The sequence below is a fragment of the Phalangium opilio genome, unplaced genomic scaffold, assembly GCF_054372755.1.
Source record: "Phalangium opilio isolate 3A_F unplaced genomic scaffold, DU_Popi_V2 ptg000045l_1, whole genome shotgun sequence".
Lineage (NCBI taxonomy): Eukaryota > Metazoa > Arthropoda > Arachnida > Opiliones > Phalangiidae > Phalangium > Phalangium opilio.
Window position 1 is genome coordinate 2,778,791 of NW_028324168.1, and position 13,700 is coordinate 2,792,490.

At 35.9% G+C, this 13,700-nt stretch overlaps 1 long non-coding RNA gene across 1 annotated transcript in view; it reads right to left on the bottom strand.

The window, feature by feature from the left end:
* LOC149676715 (uncharacterized) overlaps positions 1-13,700 on the bottom strand; it is a 205,208-nt gene that overhangs the window by 10,901 nt on the left and 180,607 nt on the right. The window contains exon 8 of the long non-coding RNA XR_016366518.1: positions 6,268-6,426. This is a non-coding gene — a long non-coding RNA (uncharacterized LOC149676715). The remainder of the gene's footprint in view (positions 1-6,267; positions 6,427-13,700) is intronic.

The window sequence follows — 13,700 nt, forward strand, 5'->3', positions numbered from 1 at the left end:
AAATTCAACTCTTTCCATATCATCGTTTATTAAGTACTCTTTGACCTCAACCATCTGGCAAATACTTTTGGATTCTCTTTGTTAAATGAGAGTATATACGAGAGAAAGGGATTCCAAGATCTAAGATGCTTCTAGAACTGGTTTCTCTTATTTTTTTATCATTATCGCTTTCCTCTCTTTATGTGTCTCTTTCCTTTTTGGGGCCCCGCGAGGAGTGGGCGGATTGGGCACTGATAAAAGGACCCTTTCTTTAATTATACGAGATTTTAGGTGATTACGATTTTCTAGTATTGGTTGGTTTAATTCCACGCCCTCGCAAATTAAGTCTTCGAGGTTTGTTCGCACTAAGAATTTTTTGTCCGTTCCGGGAAAATATGGGGTCCATCGTGGGAACGTTTGGGGCCCATGGTGGAGACGTTTTGGCTGCTCATCCAAGGTAAATGGGATCCATTACTACAATTTTCTTGATGTTAGAGGTACCTTTTCAATTAAGAGACTTTAATTTTGAATTCAAAGAATACACCTAGTTGTTTAAGGACCTCTCCCTCTTATTTTGGGGTCCTCCGTTAAAGAGATCCATTTTAAATCACAAGACCCTCACGAACAATCCATCTTACTTATACAAACAACGCGAGGGGCATTTCATATATCCTTAAACTGTTTTTAATATTTGACAAACATCCTCTTTACATTACACACGCCTTTTGCGATATAAAAGTTTATGAACGCTTTTCAGTCTTTTTTTTTCACCCCCTGGCAGTTATCCCATAGAAATTAAAACTAAAAGCTTAGTTAGGGGGGGGTTTCCTTAATGGGTTTTTCCCCCTAGCGTCCTCTTATAGTCCAAGGCCTAACTTCTCTCTTTTCAAACCACATTATACAGGGAGGAAGTAATTAGGGAAACCTAGGCCTAACAAACATTTCAACTAAGCCTTGGTTAAAAATAAAGTTCACTTTCCCCACCCTCTCTTTCTCCTTCCGGAGATGCGAGAGAGCTAAGCCTAATTTCCACGAAACTCATTTGGTGGTGCGGTTTTAAACTTTTTTATCCCTTTTTATAGGGACTATAAGTTGTGTCCGGCTAATTGGTCTATTTCAATTGAAAGGGCCAGTTTTTGAGGATAAAGGAAGTGTTACAATTTAACCGAAAGCAAATTTTCCAACAATCGATCACTTTTCGGACCGAAGTCAATGACAGTTTATCTTTTAGGAGTTTCCGTCCCATTTTTAAATCTAAATTCCGAAAAAGTTTGAAAAGCGCAAAATTTTAATTTAAAATGAGATTATTTTATTCAAGCTTGTTTTTGACACACAATCCGGAATCAGGACAAAGGCCTAATTAAGGGTTAAGAGTGTGTAAGTTCAAAGGTTAAATTATAAGCGTAATTTACTAAGCCGACTTTCCAACTAGGCCTAATTCCAAGGCTGAGAATATTAGGTTTCAAAAACAGACACAAAGGCTTAAAATTAAGGTTAAAAGCGTTTGTAAAAGTTTAAAGGTTAAATTATAGGCCTAATTTACTAAGCTTAATTCTATATTTAAGAACATTAGATTACAAAAACAGACAAAGGAAGAATGAAATTATAAGTTCAAAGGTAAACTCTAGGCCTAATTTCACTAAGCCTACTTTGAAAAGGTTCTTTTTAGTAGTATTGTAGGTCAAAACAAGCTTTTTAAATACATGGGAACAAGATTTCGAAATTCTTTTGAAATCGTAATGAAGCCCGGCCCCGCCCTCCTCCCCTAAAAAGGAAAGTTGTTAAAAGTTCTCTAACGATCTTGTTTTTGTTTTCTTTTAAAGTTGGGGGGTTTTCGGTTTCGATTTGATCCCCATTTGTATCGGTTCGCCCTCTAGACAATTAGGTCTAAAAGCTAAGCCTAAGAAGATACGAAACTAAAGAATTCCCAATAGGGTATGTGATACTCGTCTTTCTCCATTAAGGAGTGATTTGCCATACTCCTTTATCGAAGGTTTTTTTTACTCTTAAACAAGACTTAATAGTTTTGATTATATTTTTAAACTTTTCGGTTTCTTGGAATTCTGTTAACTCCGAACCCCTCAAACAGAATTTCAGAGTCATTTGGGTTTTTTCCGCGGCGTAGAGAATTATACATAGAGGAGTAGAAGGCTTTACATTAAAGAATGAAATGCGATTTTCTCTGCCAAGTTTTAACCAAAAATAGAAGTGTTAAGCGCGCCTAATTCTCTCTAGATTAACCTCAAACTTTCAATCCATAGAGAGTTATATGCAAACGCAAACAGAATTTAACTCCTCCTCAAAATAGAGTTAGATAAAAACAGAGATAGAAATAAGGTTGTTACTCCTATTCATTAATTCTCTCTAGAAATAAATAAATCTCTATGTTGTTTACTACACATAACTTTCCATCAATGTTTACATGCTTACTAAAATAAAATAAAAAATAAATATTGACGATAAAACTTTCAAATCAAAACCGCATATACAACAAAAAATAAAAAAAAATAAAAATCTGTCAACTCCAAATCGTAACCTAAACCCTTTATGTCAACTACATCGTTCCCCGCAAAAAAAAAGAAAGAGACGTCACATAAAGAGAATTTCCTATCAATGTCAACTCAAAAGTCATAGAAATATCTTTGATATTCGAGAGTGGCCATGCACGAGGCACCATCCCAGTTGACAGCGCGCGATACAAAGTAATTCTGACCCCTATAGTGACCAAAACAACGGATCGCAATGGCATATATTTTAACCAAGGCTTAAGAAAGATACCCCCGGCCGGCCTTAAAAGAAAGAGGGTTTTTACGATATGAAAGGGTTGAGAAACTCGAATCTCTTCTGTGTCCTCCTTTTTTGTCTTTTGAGTGGAAATTGAGACAAACAAAAGACACTTATTGAGAAACGAAGACAAGTATAAGAAGGACCCCTTACCCCTACTCCCCATCCACCCGTTCCCATAAACCAGGGGCCCCCAAAAACCCTCGGGTTTGGGCGCGCGCATTTTTCAGGACATAAAACTTATATTTTTTCCTTTTATTTCGAGATTCGCTTTCTCCATTAAAGGATTGTTTCTATTACGGGTTTTGGTTTCTATCTCCTGTTTCAGTTGGTGAAGTTAATGTATTTGGAGCATAGTAGTAGATTCAAGACGAAGCTGTAGAAGTGACCCCTTTTTTATTACGAAGAAGTGTTTATAAAACACAACACCGCCTTGTTTCAAATGGACCCATTCGCATTATAGAGAAAGATTAATATCTACTTTTAACTCTTAAGTAACTGTAATAAAAGAAATACGTTAAGCCTTGGCTTAACCCACATATCTTTAATTAAATTAATTATAAGTGTAGACAGTTAAACAAAGATTGTACCAGTAATAAAGTACAGATATAAAATAACACAAGGAACAAATAAAAATGCGTTGAAATTAGGTTAGTAACAAATCAAGTATTAGGCCTAATTTTCGTTAAGCCTAACGAGGAAATTTTAGTCTAACGTAGTTTGTTTATTAAGTCTATAAACTTCAAAATTAAAGCAAATACTTCTTTAACAAGCGTGTTTTATAAAAAATATCAAAGGTAAGTAAGAATTTAAGTAGTTTAAAAACTAAAAAAAAAAAAAAAAATTAAACAAAAAAACGTTACCTTACCTGATTTGAAATTGAAATTATTTCAAGAAAAGACGTTAGGCTTAGTACTAGGACATTAAATCCCTTCAGGAAATTAACTTTTTTTTTTATCTGGAAAAGTTAAAAAGAAATATTTATTTCGAAGCTCGAAATTCAATTATAAAGTTAATTTTCTTGGGAATTAAGTAGTTTAGTTTGAATTTGAAGTAAAAATTCGAAGACTCGGGGAATTACTCTGTAATGAGAATATACATTAAAAAAGAAAACAAGAGGTAAAATTTTTCCCCTCCAGTTATGAAAATGTGCAAAATTTTTTTATACTCATTCTTCGGATGTCAGGAAATATTTTTTGATAAACTGTAAAAATCCTCATGGTGAATAACGGTTGTAACATCTCGCGGGGAAAAAATAGTTCCATATTTAACTCTGATAGCCGCCATTTTCCAAGATGGCCGCCATTTAAGAAAGACTTTACATATTATACAAACAATTATGAAGGGAAAGTAAAAAACATGACCTATTTACGAAACTACTCCTTTAAAAAAATATTAGAAAAATTGAGAGAAGTCATATTTATAACAAAACATAAGCTATTTTTGCAGCCGTAAAAAAACTCTCAAATTTTTTATTTCATATATAACGAAATAAAACTGATAAAGTTTTCAAGCTACATAAAAATGCCATAAAGATTTTAATGAAAAATAATGGAAGAGCTCCAGTTTTATGTCAATCCTGGCTTTTTGTTGATAGTAAAGAAACAATATTGTCTATCTTTATAAGAAAAAAGGTTAGATTTTAAATCATGGCTATTATAAACCATATAGGGGACAGGAATACGGAAAAAGAGCGTACTATGCACGAGCCGAGGTAACGTTAGGATCATCTCAAGGTCATTCTAAATTTTCAACTAGGCGCACGCGCGTTTGTGTGAGTGGGGGGGGAGTAACTGAAATTAATATTCCCTCTCCCTAAACACACGACGTGCTCGGGCCGCTTCGCTAGTCCCCTTTAATAATACAAAGTCCCTGATTTCAAAGCTATAGATAGAGAAAGAGGGACATAAACCAAAGTGTTTAGTCGTGTCGCCCTGTCAATAGATAAATAGAAAAAAGTTGGCACTAAATTGACTTAATCTTTTAAAGTCTTCTATTTGAGGTGGGGGCGGAGTGAAAAAGAAAATAGTTCAATATAAATACTTATTGAAAGAGTGGCAATTATTTTCTTGAAAATCCTGGGCCCCAAAAAAAGGGGGTTAGATTTTGGGTCACTATTTTAAAGTTAAGATTGCATCCACAGTATTTTACGAATGACCCCCTTAAATTTAATAAAGAAACTGATTTCAAAACAATAATTTCTAATTTAATTAAGGGGTCATCCCTAAAACACAAGTCAAATCATAACTCGAAAACAGTGTCCCTTGGGACAATCAAAATGTCATAGATAGAAGTTACATTTTCGACTCAAAATCGATTTCCCAAAGAACAACATCAACCCCTTAATTTATGCATGCAGACTTATCAGAAACACCCTTATGTTTATTTATGTCTTTGCGTATTAGCCCCCCCCCCCAATCCATTTAAAAATGGCCTATTATTTGTTTATTTCGTAACTTAATTTTTGAGGAAATCATTCTTTTTGAGGAAATAAAGATAATAATAATAATAATAATATATATGTATATTTTTTAGTATTCACCTAACAGCACCACATCAAATATTTCCATTCTCAGTCACAATAAGAATAAATAGAGTACTTTCTATAATAGGATAGAAGTAAGAAGAAGAAATATCTGGCTGATAGCAGAGAAAGAAGAGAGAGAGACATCGCGTGGGCCCCAATGGCGATTTTATACAGAGAGAGGACATTATTTCCAGGGTCCCTTTGAAAGCCTTTACTGGATACTGGCTGGCTATGTGCTGGGACCCAAAATAAAAAAGGGAATCAAATTGACTGAAAAATGTCTTTCTACATCCGGAGGCTAGAATACTTTAGTCATATCTATAACTCACGCCGTGTTGCCTAACTTGCCATTTTTTTTTTTTTTTTGCTTCTTAGAAAGGACACAAAAATAAAATAGATACGGGACATTTTCATTTGAAATGAAATAAAAAATATTTATATATTGCTTGGTCGGTTGGTCAGTTTGATTGACTATAACTTTTAAGTTCGGTTTCGTGGAATAAAAATGAAGGTATCATGAGAAAGTGCATATTCCGTAGAGTAATTTCTCCGAGTTTCATGAAATAATAGGAAGAAATAAGTGAGATATTTGAGTATAATTATTTTGGGGTAAGTCAGGTAAGGTTTGCATCTAGAGTTAATTAAGTTTGATTGTTTATTTATAACTTTCGCTTTAATATTTATGAAATAAACCAGGGGTACCGTGACTAGAGATTCAGTAGAGTAATAGCTCCAAGTATCACGAAATTATACGCAGAAAAAAGCGAGATATTGAAGTTTGAAAAATATTTCTAATTAATTTCTTTAACTACTTATATAACTTTCGTTTCTGAATTCTTCAATTAAACACTATAGGGTAAATTAGACATTCTATAGAATAATAGCACCGAGTATTCATCCCTTTCATAACTTAAAACATCTTCCACCCTCCCTCAAAAAAAAAAATTCTGAAATTCAAATCAAATTTTGGGACTTACCGATCACTTTAGTATCAAAGTTGGCAGCTAGGCGCTAAGAAGTCAAATTTTTGTTGATTTTCCTCAATTTCATTCTTTAAGGAGAGCCTTCCAATCCAATTTTCCGGATTATTCTTGAGATGAATGCCCAGAGATCCAATTTTCAAATCGTTTTAGACCCTTAAAAAAATGACAAAAGATTTAACTTTGGTCTAATTTTCCCTTTGCCTTTTTTTCAACCCCAAAAAATATAAAAAATAAAATACGTTTTCTAAGTTTAATACCATTGAAGCGATTTCTCATCGGTCACGAGCCAAAAAGGGTTGCAATATAAAGGGGTCGGACACTTTATGTTATATATATATAGAAATGTGACAGCCTGCTAAATTTTATGTATCCGGTCTCTCATTGTCTCATCAATCACAAAAGTGTTGCAATACAAAGGGGTCGAATACTTTCGGCTATATATATATAGATATGACAGATAGTAGCAAGATTTGAAGTATCCGATCTCTCGGTCTATATAAAAAAATAATAAAAGTAACCAAAAATATTTTGAATGCGTTCCTTAAAAAACGAATTTATTTCTTGAACGAAATTTAGACGCTATGAAACCAAATTTAAAGTGTTAGTGACATAATTTTCGTCACCCACAAACTTAAAATGCTAAAAAAATCCTTGAAAAATCTAGTTTATTATGATATGTTTACTTTTGTATTTGGTTTCGTAGAAATTTGTAAAATTGCAATCAAAGTTTAGTGTTTGGAAAAGGCCTAGTTAAAATTTTGTTTCGCTTGATGACGTAGTAAGGAGAAACTTTCACTCTAGATGTCGCTCACGCGACGCCTATAAGTGTCTCAGCGCCGCGTTAAGCCTATTTTATTCAGATTCGCGCGGCACTAGTAGACTCGGGAGTCTCGGGCGCGCGCGCTTGGCTTTTCCGCGAGATGCCGTGAGTGACGTAGCAAGAAGAAAACCCGCCAAAAATCTTCTCCGCAAATTTGCTTTTGCCCCCCAAATTTCAAGTTTTCAAAGTGTTTTTTCTGTGTTTTCCTTCATATTTAAATATTAATCAAGCATATTTTTGGAATCAGAAGAGTTTAAACTCTCAAAAAAGTAAGGTTTTCTTTAGATTTGAGAAATTTTTTAAATCGCGTCGCTATTCCTTTAAAGAATAAAATTTGCAGAAGGTTTTGACCCATTTTTATTGTGTCTAAAATAAGAAGCCATTTAATTTAATGCCCTTCCACAAATATTGAATTTAATATAATTTTTCTACAGATTTAATATATGAAAACGCTACTACGCCAATTATATCTTATCTCGGCCGACTCTTTTAATAAGTCTTAATTAAGTTGTTCATTAACTTTCACACCACCATGATAGTACCCTTGAAACTTCATTCTAACAAACCAATATTTCACAGTTAGGCCTTGGTCTATAAATTATCCCTACAAAGGCTTAACTATCTATCTAGCATTCTGCAATTCTAGCTCATGTTAATTTATTTTGTCCAGTAGTTTCCGTGAAGCTTAGAGAGACGTAACTCCTCCGTAACCATTGGGGAAGTTGAGGCGTACGAATACACAATATTAAATGTAGCATAAAAAAAGTAGCACTGTTCAAGTTGGCTCGAAACCGCGTATAGCGGAAGCAAAGTTATTGGGAGTATAAAAAAATGTTAGTTGGAGGGATGGGCTGCAGGCGGGAGAAGAAGGAAAGTAGAAGGATCGAGTTTGACGCGCGAGGAGGAGATCCTTGTCCATTCGAGTATCTCACTCTCATCAATCCTGAAACTAGTGTCCCTATGGGTCCTTCTTTAGGCTTAACTCGTACCAAGAAGTGATATCTAGTTTACTAGGGAGAAGACTTAAATTCGCCACATCTCTAGCTTTATCTCCAGTCCAAACGTAGGTTCGGAGATAATCCCCCGCCGCCTTGAAATTACAACCAGCATCTCATTGGGTCTTGAAAACTCACGTCAGCGCGACGCGAATGACGAAAATTACGTATTTTCCGACTGAGGAGAGGCGAAACAGCCCGTGGCCTCCTTTTACGTCCCCCCTTGTATTTTGAAAGGGGGACTGGGACTATGGCGCGCGAATACTTAGGCATCTTATACCTTCTCCCTAGTAAACTAGATATCGCTTCTTGCTCGTACCTAAAAAAGGGACACTCTTTTATACCGTATAAATCACACCTACTCCCCAAATAAAAACATTCAATTTGGGTCGCTACATTTCTTGCCAACAAATATCTGACTTTGGTTGAGGAAAATCTTCACAGACTTTCTATGCGCAGATATAGACCATTCCATTTATTACTTGAAATGAAACCAAGACACATAAGCGGGAGGCGGCCATCTTAGGCTATTTCCCTCGCGTCAAGAGGCAACACCAGATGGAGCCCGAGGTCACCACACGCGGACTCGCGTTGCCCCCTAGCGGTACTTCTTGGCGCCTGGGAAGCTATGTTTCAAATCGTTAAAATTATTGGCTCTATACGTCATAAAGTTCGTTTAGATTGGGTCAACTTGGACCACGTTTAACTTACAAAAGGGATAGATTTAATTTTAGAAGTTGGAATGGAGAACAGAGTAATCTGGGCGGACCCCCTTCCAAGGGACGGAGGGGTATGAAAGAAGAGGCGGGTCATAGCGACAGAGGTAAAAAGGAATTACGTGTTTTTCGCCATCCCCGTCAGCAACGTCATCAAAACGTAGTTTAAGTGAGCCAATAAGATAATTTAAACTTTTCGCTACGTATTGGAGGGAGGGGCTTTATACTGGGCTATGAGTAGGACTGAAGTAAATACTTCTTCATTCCTACTTCTAAAATTAAATCTAGCCCTGCTTACAACTACTATGTTACTTATGAAATAGAGGCTGACGAAAAAATTACAGTAGCTTTTATTGAAATAGAATCTTACCCAGTCACTCCCCCCCCCCTTCACCGAAAAAATAAAAAAAAATATTTATATATAAAATCAGCGTGTTTTAAAATAAAACGCTACACCCATCGACGGATATGGTTACCCTACATCTAAATACGCCACTCCATGCCCTCCAAAGCACTTGGCCCAGGCCTCTAAGTCTAAAAAATAAGTGGGGGAAAACGGGGAAAATGCGGAGCGCAAGGCTTAGCAGTTACTTTCAACCCCTCGTGATCAAATTGGTATTAAAGAAAATGTCCTCTCGTATGAAGAATCATAATATTTGACATGACATCCCGCGGGGCAATTTTGCTACTCAGTTTTGAACGTTGAACCATGCATACGGGAACGAACTAACGTCGAAAACCGGGAAGCGGGGGGGGGGGGTGTTGCGGGGGACAAACCCTTCCTTTTTTAAAGTGCTAGAGCAAGCTTTCCCTTGATATTTTAGACTATAGAAAAATTTTTAACCTTAGGTTTTGCATATGCCATCAAAAAATAGTAGGTTTTTTTTATTTATTTTCTTCGTATTTCTTTAACCATGTAAGAAAAGGTATTAAGTTACGTTACTCAAAAGTATTTTGTATCAGAAGACAATTTTGCAGATAAGGCTTAACCGTGTATGTTTAAAATTAGGATACTTCTAACGTTCTAACCCATATGTGCTAGCATAAGTTCATAAGATATGTTCACCATAAGTTTGTCACTGGTTACAAACTAGAGCTTGTCATGAAGTTATTGAAGTAGGTCATAGATTCGAGGTAAAGCGACAACGCCTGGTGCATGGGGCGCTGATAAAGGCTTAGTAATGCAGGCTAAATAGGAAGATGGAAGTCCTGCAAAATTAACCACCGAGTGTAGGACTTCAATTCTCGCTTATCGTTCTCAAACTAGTTCGAGCTGTGAGTCTCTAGCATTATGAAGTATAGGTAGTGTCATACTTATGGAACATATCTTATAAAGCTATGGTGCTAGGGGGTCCAAAACTTTTATTGTTTTTATAAAATCTAATTTATTTGGGTTCTGGGTTGAGGCTGCCCCAAGGTATTTAGTACAGGTAGGTAGAGGATAATTTTATCTATCTTACACTAAAATATTTCCCATTATCATTTAAAACAGCCAGAATTAAAATAGGAATAAATTCTGCAGACCAGATCTAAAAATTAATATTTTTAAAAACGTTAATTACTGGAGCTGTATTTGAAGTAAAGCTTAATACTTAATACCATTGCATAGAGGACAGTTAAATCTATCTTATCCTCAAAAATTTTCACCTTAGCAAGTGAACTATACCAGATTTCTGAGGGTTCAAAGTTCATTCATTAAAATCGTATCGAAAATAAATACTAACCAAAAATTTAAACTCTAAAAATAAAGTTTTTTTTTTAAATTTAAAGTTGAAGAACGCTGACTATACTATACTTGGAATTTTCGGAATTATATTTGGTATATTAGGAATGGTATAACTTGAGAGCCGTTTGGCAGATAACAAGCGATCAGAAAACTACATAGAGGTGCAGGGCTTCGCTTTTTCAAATAAAACGACGACTCTACCACGCTCTAAAACTTCCAGAAAAAAAAACTTTGCCCGACTTTTTGAATAAAATGGTCCAAAAAGTCAGATAAGACTAGCTTCCCTCCTTTTTCATCGTATAACTATAACGAGTTCCGTTCGGACATGAAATATTCGGCGCTAAATTGTCGTAACTCCATATTTTTACAAATTTAATTTACACAAATTAATCTAAACCCACAAGTTTATAAGAAACGTTCCATAAGTATTACACTCACTACCTATACTTATTAATGCTAGAGACTTACAATGGGAGCTAGTTCGAGGGAGAACGACAAGCGAGAATTGATTGACTACACTCGGTGGTTAATTTTGCAGGACTTCCATCTATACCTATATAGTATGTACTAAGCCTTTGACAGCGCCTTACCAGGGGCCGGTTTACCTCGAATCTATGACCTACCTCATTCACTTCAAGACAAGCTCCAGTTTGTAACCAGTGAGAAACTTATGGTGAACATATCTTATGAACTTATGCTGAACCTTATATCAAAGACAAATTCAAAATAGTGCGACGTATCTTCAAGTCTCGCTAGCTAGCTTCTTTGGACAACCAATCAGCAAACGCTCTACTTTAATAATATTGTTTACTTTTGGTTGGTTATTTCTATTATCCTTTTCGTGTACTTACGACAATTTTACACCGAAACCAGGAAAAAGTGAAACTTTTTTACTTTTTCAATTGAGAGGAAAAAATGTATACCGAGATTCTATACATTCCAAAATCATAAAAATGAGGATCTCTAGGGCGGGCTACGTCATTAAATTTGGGAGGTTTTTTTTTCCTTCTTCTCTCTCTGTTAAGATGATAAGGTTTGTTATAGGTGTTAAGCCTATTTTTAATACGTTACAGTTCGTCAGCTCATAAACTTGATTTTATAGTTTATATTATAACCAGAATTTTTTATTTATTTTATTTTTCATTTTGTTTTGATACGGTAAAAGATACGATGTGTTTTTACGACGAGTTAAAACCGTTTTAATTTCATAAAGTAATTGCACCAAGTATCATAAATTCCACGGAAACGTCCACGCTAGAATTATTTTTTCTATATTTTCTTTGATAGTTCAACATAGAACCAGGGATAGATTTAATTTTAGAAGTAGGAATGGAGAACGGTTAGTATTTACTTCAATCCGACTCATAGCCCAGTAAAGAGCCCCTCCCTCCAACACGTAACCAAAATTTTAAATGATTTTATTGGCTCACTTAAACTACATTTTGAATTTGATGGCATTGCTGACGGGTCCGGTCAAAAATAGGCTAGTCGACTCGCATTACCCTCTAGCGGCGCTTCTTGGCGCGAGGGACATAACCCAAGATTAAAGGTGACCACCCCTACCCCTTGCTGTGTTTGCTCCTCAAATTCAAGCGTATCACGCCCTTTTGTTTTCAACACAAAAGCAGATCGTATCAATTTTGAAGACCAATTTTATTATTTCCTCATGCAATTTTAGGAAATGCCACGAGGGTTAATTTGGACACAGATCTAGAGTTCAAATCGCTTTTCTTTGTCCTAAATTTCTTTAAACAAGTGAGGAGTTCCTCCAAAGGTTATTTTAATTTTCTTTCTCGATCGTAAATTAAAGAATTACACAAGGAGAAGAAAGAGGTGCCAGAAAAGGGTTTGGCTCTAAGCCTTGGCCAATATTTTCACGGTAATAGCTTTTTCTCTCCTTTGAGAGTTAACTAGTTAGGTCTCGTATTAAAGATGGCCCAGGCCTACTACTAGGCCTAGGCTACTTTCATTTTTACGACGACAACGCCCCGGGACAAGTCACGAAGAGAGAAGGGCGCCAAAATCCTTCCCGCCTTTTGTTCCCGGGCTCCTTTTGGAACAATAGCCACGAGGATGTCGTAAAATGTCCCCATGATTCCGCGCCAAAACTTTTATGGCGGGAAATGAGATTCTGACGCTAGCGCGCGCGCTAAAGCACGAGACAAGTTGATTTCAAACCATTAAAGGGTTGTATTCGCACGAGATAATAAATTAAATTAAATTACGGTCAAAATTAATTTATGAAAGTATTTTATGACCTACATTCGCTTGCTTTTAATTTAGACGCTATCAAAAAATATAGATTAAATTTAAATATTAATCTAAATCATTTTTAAAATGCGAACTAGGCCTAAATAAATAAAAAAAAAACATTTTTAAAAATATCTCCAAAACTCTCAGAGGCCGTAATTGGAAATTCGGCTATCAAAAATCAACTCGAGTTTTAAGGTTGTCATTTTTCGGTATACAGTATATGCCAAACGAGTAATACGTTTTAGCGCCAAAAATTAACGACTGTACAATTTTGGCGGGAAAGATTTTCGCGCGCTTTTAACCCCAGGCCTACAACCCGAGGGAATCAAAATAAAGGGGCGGGAGAAGGCGGAAGGAGAGGAGAGAAAATAGATATTTAAAAGATTCTTCCCTCCAAAATACGTCGGGAACAAAACTAGCATTTATAATGACTCCAGAGGCATTCCGGACACGTAGAGTACACTCTTTTAAACACCGGGGGGAGTGCACTGGGACGACTTTATCCAGTTCTAGTGCATGTGTAGTTGTAGAGGTTATAGGGAGCACGAGGGATGGGTGGGTGGAAAGAGGCGGGAAAAAGGCGGGAAAAAGTTTCTCGCGCGCCAAATCCGTTTTTACGATCCCTGCACGAGGAACAGTCTGCAGGAATGTTTGGAATGAGCGTTTACATATTTTTCATTCTTTAACGAGCCTAGTTTTACGATATACCTTCTATATCATCTTAGCACCTTGAGTATACAAGACGCTCCAAAAAGGGATAGCAATTATAGGCCCGATGTTCTTTAGCAAATCAATTTTGAGTCGAAAATAGTGTAACTTCTATGACGTTTTTCACAGTAAGTTGCACCCTAAGCCAGCTAAGATTGTCCACAGTATTTTAAAGATAACACCTTAAATTTAATCAGGGATAGATTTAA